The sequence below is a fragment of the Trachemys scripta genome, chromosome 1 (assembly GCF_013100865.1).
Source record: "Trachemys scripta elegans isolate TJP31775 chromosome 1, CAS_Tse_1.0, whole genome shotgun sequence".
In the NCBI taxonomy this organism is placed as follows: Eukaryota; Metazoa; Chordata; order Testudines; family Emydidae; genus Trachemys; species Trachemys scripta.
The window spans coordinates 1,611,109-1,618,650 of NC_048298.1; the positions used below are offsets into that span (position 1 = coordinate 1,611,109).

Below are 7,542 nucleotides of genomic sequence, written 5' to 3' on the forward strand. Positions count from 1 at the left end.
CGTGCAAATCGTTAAGTAAATCCCCCACTTCGTCACATATACAAATAGTCTCAAAACTTCAGTGGCGGCCCGTTTCAAGGCCAAGAACTCCAGCTTGTGAGTGGGGAGCGAGTCTCACTAGCAGACTGTCCTCAGCTGGCAAAGGCCACAGGTTTATGTTTGCCGTCCACTTCCTGGTACAGGACTGCTCCCAAGCCCTCCAAAGTGGAATCGAAATGGGTTGCTTGGGTCAGCGAAGACTAGGATGGGAGCATGAGTTTAGCAATTAACGATTTCTCAAAAAGCCTTTTCACATCTCTCGTCCCATCAGGGCCCAAAGAGCTCTAAAGGGCCGTAGCATTTCTGCTCAGGCAGCTTTGGAGACCTCTCCTGGATCTTGGTTTTAGATTGTTCTTGCTGGATGGGCATCCCCTGGTAAGGTCAGTCAGAGGCTTTACCATAGTAGCAGAATTCATCACAAATCTGCGATAATAGCTGCTAATTCTGAGAAATGTCTTGAGTTCTCTGTAATTCCTTGGGCATGGCCATGTAACGAGTGCTCCTATTTTATCCGGGTCAGTACTCACACCTTTTTGGGACACGATGTGACCCACGTACTTCACTGATGCTTTGCGCAACTGGCATTTATCAATCTAAAGCTTCAGTCCATAGGCCTCCAATCTGTCAACCACTTTAAGAAGTCTCACTTCATGTTCCTCCAAGGTGCTTCCAAACACAATCAGGTCATCCGAATAAACAAACACTTGCAGTAAATTCATGTCTCCCATAAGTTTCTCCATAAGACGTTGAAAGGTGGCAGGTGTTCCAGAAATCCCTTGGGGGCAGGTGTTCAAACTGATAAAACCCTAATAGGCACATGAAGGCTGTCTTCTCCTCATCTTCTGCTCCCAGAGGGATCTGGTAATGTCCACTTTGAAGATCCAATACTGGGAACCACTGGCTTGCCAGCAAACAGCCTAAGGCATCTTGTACTCGAGGCATGGTGTATCAGTCACCCACAGTACAGTGTTCAGGGTGCGGGAGTCAATGCACATCCGGATTTTCCCATTCTTTTTATGGACCACTACAGTGGAGGAGGCGTATGGGCTGCGGGATTCGGTAATGATGCCGTTCGCCATCAGCTCCTGAAGATGCTGCTGCAGGTCTTCCGTCAATGAAGGCAATCTTCCCAGATCTCTCCCCGAAGGGCCGGGAGTCCTGTAGTCTGATGTTGTGCGCCACTCCTTTCGTGCATCCCACGCGTGAGAATTCCTTGGGACTGTCACAAAGGTTCTTCCTCAGGCGATTCTTCCACTTCTCAGACACCGGCAAATCCCCAAAGTCAAACTTTGCAGGTGTATTGATGGAGTCCCGGCTGCACGCTGGGGTCTCATGATGGTTTCAGGCTCAAAGAGGCCTGCTACCTTCTGGCCTGGCTTCACAACACCACCACGGCTTATTTCATTAGCAATCAGCATAATCACCTTTTCCTGGGTTCCAGCAGGCAGGGCTATGGCTCCCCTGGGGCCCTTCCGGGAGCCCTCCCTCAGGCAGCTGCTCGATCGTTGCCAAAGCCCCTTTACCGCCTTTCAGCCGGGTGCTCGTGACAAGCACGTCTTGCTCCGTCCTTGCAGGCACTACAAAGGGGGTCATGCAGAGCACCCACCGATTTTTCCCCGTGGTTGAGGTGGTGGAGTCAGAGGGTGGGATATTTCCCAGGGAATGCCTCACTACTAAATGCCGAACTAGCCCTCGGCTGAGCCAGGGCCGGCTCCCGGCACCAGCAAACCAAGCACGTGCCTGGGGCAGCCAAGGGTTAACTCCCATACTCTACAAGGCAGCAGGAAAGGAAGAGAGAGAGCATGTGTGTGTGTGTGTGTGTGTGTGTGATGCGCATTTCCCTTTTAAGTATGAAGAGTGGCGTCAGAAGGATCCTGCCTTGTTAATTAGATCAGCAGCACATGCTCGTTGCAGGGGTCCCAGGCGCCCAGGGCTTCGACAATCAGGGCGTCCATCTGCACCTCATAGCCCTTCGCTCTCAGGGTGTCAGCCAGGGGGGCGTAATTTTCCAGCTTACGAGCTCGGGCTTCGTGAAATGCCAGGGTCCTGTTCTCAAAGGAGACCGTGACGTCGACGAGGATGATCTTTTTCTGGGCCTCGTCGGTGACGACCACGTCAGGTCATAGCTGGCTGTCTGTACCGGCGATGGTGCAGTTCACGGAGATCTCCCCCAGGCGTGGCGCGATGGCTTTCACCAGGCGGTTCTGGATGGCGTTGTGGCACAGCTGCCAGGCTCTGGAGTGGGGTTTGCAGCTGCACAGGACGTGGGGCCGGGTCTCGTTGGAGTAGCCGCACTTCCTGCAACGCTTGTCTCGGTTCCCGTGGCGGACGGCTCCATTGAGCGGGACACAGTTGAGCCGGGCACGGTAAGAAGGCCAGGGGAGCCAGAAACTGAGGAGTCTCCCTCTGACAGGAGAGAGAGACAGGCCTAATACTCCTTTTTTGATCTTTGAATTAAAGCTATAGCAATAGACAAGACTTGTTTGCCTCCATCACAAGACCTGAGCAAACACCTACCCTTCTACCTCTAACAGTACCGGCTGCATTTCAGAGCTCTGTTCATTTACAGATCTTCCTAACCAGTCTCTAAAGGTCCGCCCTGGGTCAGGTCAGTCTGGGAGGTAATTAACTCTTTCTGGCCCTGTCACCTTCCAATGAGATATTATATCACACTCCTAACGTCACAAGGGGGCCACACCTCTAGTCAAAAAGTTGTAGGGGTCTGCAAATGAAAACAAAGATCAAAGCCGCTGTTATATACCAACCCCCAAACCTTGTTTAACATTTCTAGTGCTGGATAGCGACAGGGTCAAGTTAACACCTTTGACTTTTTGGCCCATATATTCCACCTAAATTCATACAACTGTGTGCACCAGCAGGGTTGACACAGCCACTTGACACAGGCTGGTGAGCGAGGCAATGACTCACCGGCACAGCGCCTCCTGCTGGTTGTCCAGGGAATCAGCTCTCCAGCCTTTGTAGCGCCCTCTGCAGGCCTGAGTCTCACCTGTTGCTGGCCCGTGTCCCTCCCGGACCCCGGTGCCCCTTTCCCTTGGGTGCTGCCCCCTGGCAGGACGCTTCAGCTGTCTGGGTCTTCCCTCCCAGGGGAACCCCCAACCCCCTATCCCCACCTCGCCTCAGTCTTGGGCTACTGCCAGTCCCCATCTAGCCCCCCTCACTGGGGCAGACTGCAGTGTAACTGCCACTCAGCCTTGGCAAGGGGGGTTTGGACCTGCTGCCTCTGCCTACCCATGGGCTGCCCCCTGCAACCCCAGTACCTTGTCCAGTCTTTAGCAAGGCCAGCAGCTCCCCAGCCCTGCTCCTCTCAGGTACCCAGGTCAGCTCCCCAGCCCTGCTCCTCTCAGGTACCCAGGTCAGCTCCCCAGCAGCCAGGCCCGCCTCGCTCAGCAAGTAGAGAGAGTCTCTTTTTGAGCGCCATCCTAACAGCCCCTTTATAGGGCCAGCTGCAGCCTGATTGGCTGCTTCCCCCATCAGCCTTTCCAAGCCACAGCCCTCCCCAGGGCAGCTTTGAACCCCTCCGGCAGGAGCGGGGCGACCACCCGCTACATCCATCTTGCTGTCCACTCAAGTGCTGTATAGAGATGCCCTCTGGTTCCTAGAGTTCACTAAGGCAAAGAGTTAAAACCGGCCCCACTTTGTAATCTTTGTCAGGACTGGTTTCGGGGGGGGAGAGAAATCTTTTACAACTTTTTTTCTCTAAACATCAGTTATGCTCCTGACGTACGATATTGGAACTAATCCCCTTGCTAGTAATGTTGAATAATCCTCTTTGCTGGGACAAAGTCCGGCTACCTGAAAACGGATGTAACTACCATCCTGCTGTGTGTCCTGCTTCCGTTACCGTTGGACTGGACAGGTCCCCGGTCGGCTGGCAGTTCCCCTAGTCAGTGCCCAAGCTCTTGCAAATTATTCAATCTTTTATTGGTTTTGTTTTTCTTGTTATTTCTTTTGTTAAAGCTCCTTCATTGGCTCCCTGTTTCTCTTTGGCGTCAGCGTCAGGTTCTTACCCGGAACCTGGACATGTATCAAATGTTGCGCAACCCCAGATCCTATTGACATTGCCTCTAGGCACCTTAAGGTCTTGAACTCCTGTCCCCCATGTGACCTCTGTGGGTTGGTGTGACATTCTGAGTGTGAGATAACACTGTATCTCATTGAAAGGTGACAGGGCCAGAAAGAGTTAATTACCTCACAGACTGATCTGACCCAGGGCCGAACTTTAAAAACTTGTTAGGAAGATCTGTAAATGACTGGAGCTTTGAAATGCAGCCGGCTTTGTTAGAGGTAGAAGGGGAGGTGTTTGCTCAGGTCTCATGATGTAAGAAAACAAGTCTTGTCTATAACTATAGCTTTAATTCAAAGATCAAAAAAGGAATATTAACATTTAGGAAGACACTTGAGGGAAATAGTATTATTGTCTCCATGTCTCTTTGAAGGTTGTGGTAACCTGTATCTGAACTGTTTAATGGATAAATTACACTGTGCTAATTGCAAGGATGTTTAGAAGAAGGAGAATTAAGCCTATTGTTTTCTCAGGCCAAAAGGCTGCTGGAAATGTATAAGAACCCTGGGACACGATCCTTCTGCATCTCAGATCTGCTTTGGGTTTCAAGAAGGGAAACCCTAAGCCATAAGAATTGAGATCCCCAATCACTGACTGGAGCCACCCTGAATATGGACATTGGACTATAACCTATGGAGTATTTCTAAAAGGACTTTTGGCAACTACAAACTCACCATCTTGGCTATGTATCTGGACCTCAAGAAATTAAACTCAAGTCTGTCTGTATATTGATCTTTCAACCAACTCTCTTTCTCTTTTCTTTTAAAATAAATTTTAGTTTAATTAATAAGAATTGGCTCTAAGCGTGTATTCTGGGTAAGATCTAAAGTATCATTTGACCTGGGTCTGGGGCTTGGTCCTTTGGGATCAGGAGAACCTTTTTTCTTTTACTGGGGTATTGGTTTTCATAACCATTTGTCCCCATATCGAGTGGCACTGGTGGTGATACTGGGAAACTGGAGTGTCTAAGGGAATTGCTTGTGTGAACTGTGGTTAACCAGTGGGGTGAGACCAAAGTCCTCTTAGTCTGGCTGGTTTGGTGCCTTAATAATAAAGAAACTCCAGCCTTGGGCTGTGACTGCCCTGCTCTAGGCAATTTGTCCTGAATTGACACTCTCAGTTGTGTCCTAGCAAAGGCAGCATCGTTCTAGTTGGTTGCTGTACATACACCTAGTCAGAATTCCTGTGCAACTTTGGTGGAGCTGTGAAGGGGCATTACTAGCTGGGTGACCCAGGGCCTGGCCAGAGGCCCTGCATACCTGCTAGCATTGATGGGCTAGCCTAAAACTGGGACTTGGGTGCCTATGTCTGGGGTTTAGGGGCCAACCTGCTGTGGCGGAGCAGGGCCCGAGTTGAGCCCTTTCTGCAGAAAAGGACCTAGGGGTTACAGTGGACGAGAAGCTGGATATGAGTCAGCAGTGTGCCCTTGTTGCCAGGAAGGCTAACGGCATTTTGGGCTGTATAAGTGGAAGCATTGCCAGCAGATCGAGGGACGTGATCATTCCCCTCTATTCGGCACTGGTGAGGCCACATCTGGATTATTGCATCCAGTTTTGGTCCCCCCGCTACAGAAAGGATGTGGACAAATAGGAGAGAGTCCAGTGGAGGGCAATGAAAATGATTAGGGGTCTGGGGCACATGACTTATGAGGAGAGGCTGAGGGAACTGGGATTGTTTAGTCTGCAGAAGAGAAGAATGAGGGGGGATTTGATAGCAGCCTTCAACTACCTGAAGGGGGGTTCCAAAGAGGATGGAGCTGGGCTGTTCTCAGTGGTGGCAGATGACAGAACAAGGAGTAATGGTCTCAAGTTGCAGTGGGGGAGGTCTAGGTTGGATATTAGGAAAACTGTTTCACTAGGAGGGTGGTGAAGCACTGGAATGGGTTACCTAGGGAGGTGGTGGAGTCTCCTTCCTTGGAGGTTTTTAAGGCCCGGCTTGACAAAGCCCTGGCTGGGATGATTTAGTTGGGGATTGGTCCTGCTTTGAGCAGGGGGTTGGACTAGATACCTCCTGAGGTCCCTTCCAACCCTGAGATTCTATAATTCTATGAGTCAACTGATGTGCACAGAAGCCCTGGGGCGCTTTAGACCATTTCGATTTTAATGTGATGCAACTTGTAGAAGAACCTTTGCATCCCTAGAAACAATTGTGTCATGCACGTGGTAGGTGTTTTATGGTAATTTCCTCTCTCTTCAATTACAGCTACGGCTCTGCAGCATCTAATGGGGGCAGCGCACTGATCCGCTCCTCACAGCTGCAGATTATCTTGAGTAGCCCCTGCAAATAACGATGCAGAGGCTCCCGGCTGCCCATTCCTGCCATGCCAGTGTTGCCTTCCACCTTGCGCCCCCCCCCCCCCAGCCCTACGGCAGCTCCCCGCCCCCCCTCCACGCTGAGGTGCCCCCCTGTGGCAGCTCCCCACCCCAGCTCACCTCTGCTCGGCCCCGTTCCCGAGCAGGCTGCAGTCGCTGCTCCGCTTTTCCCATCTCCCAGGCCAATCAGCTGTTTGGTGCCCCAGGCCTGGGAGGGGAGGAGAATTAGAGCGGGGGTGGCATGCTTGGGGAGGAGGCGGAGCAGAGGTGGGCTGGGGTGGGGAGCTGCTGCACGGCAGCCCAGGAACGCTGTAAAAAAAATTGGGGCACCGCTTTTTGGTGCCCCTGACCCTTGGCGCCCTAGGCAACCGCCTAGCTTGCCTTAATGGTAGCACCGGCCCTGGTCTCCGCTGAGGGTTTCTGTCCCTGTCTGCGGGGGCAGCGGCTGGTCCAGGCTCTGGCGTCCCCATCCCAGAGCCCCACGCGCCTGTGCCGCCAGCCGCAGCCCGGAGTCTGCCGGGTGCCCCAGGCCCCTGCTCCCAGACTTTCTGCTCCGCCTGGGCGGGGACTTCCCTGGGCTGGGGCTGCGGCCCGTGTCACCAGCACTGCACCGACCTGCCCCCGCCCCCCGACAGCAGCCGGCCGGCCCCGATCCCGCCGCCGGGCGCACCGACTCCCTGCCCCGCCCCTTCTGCTCGGCTGGGCTAGGTCTGCCCCAGTGCAGGGGGGGAGTTACCCCGCGGCGCGGATCTGCTCGCGGGGGTAGTTCCCTGGCACTTTATGCCCCCCCTTTATTACCCCTCCAGCCGGCTGGTAATTTGTAGACGGTCCCCGAGGGGGTGGGGCCTGTGCCGCGGGGGCGGGGCCGGGGCCGGGGCCGGGGGCGGGGCCGGGAGCGCAGCCCGGACTAGCCGGAGGGAGGCGGGGGCACCGGGTGGAGCCGGGCCGGGCAGAGCGCGTTGGGACACGGCACCGCCAGGGTGAGTAGCGCCCGCGGGCACCAGGGCTAAGCGATGGGGAGGGGGCGCGTGCGGGGGAACAGTGAGGGGCGCGTGCGGGGGGGGTGAGCAGTGGGGGGGCAGGGAGCAGTAGGGGTGTAGGGAGCAG

At 53.9% G+C, this 7,542-nt stretch overlaps 1 protein-coding gene across 1 annotated transcript in view; it reads left to right on the forward strand.

The window, feature by feature from the left end:
• Positions 1-7,357: 7,357 nt before the first annotated feature.
• The window catches only part of LOC117873727, a 6,584-nt gene continuing 6,399 nt past the window's right edge, over positions 7,358-7,542 (forward strand). The window contains exon 1 of the mRNA XM_034763423.1: positions 7,358-7,415. The gene's annotated coding sequence lies outside the window, so the exon portion shown is untranslated. The remainder of the gene's footprint in view (positions 7,416-7,542) is intronic.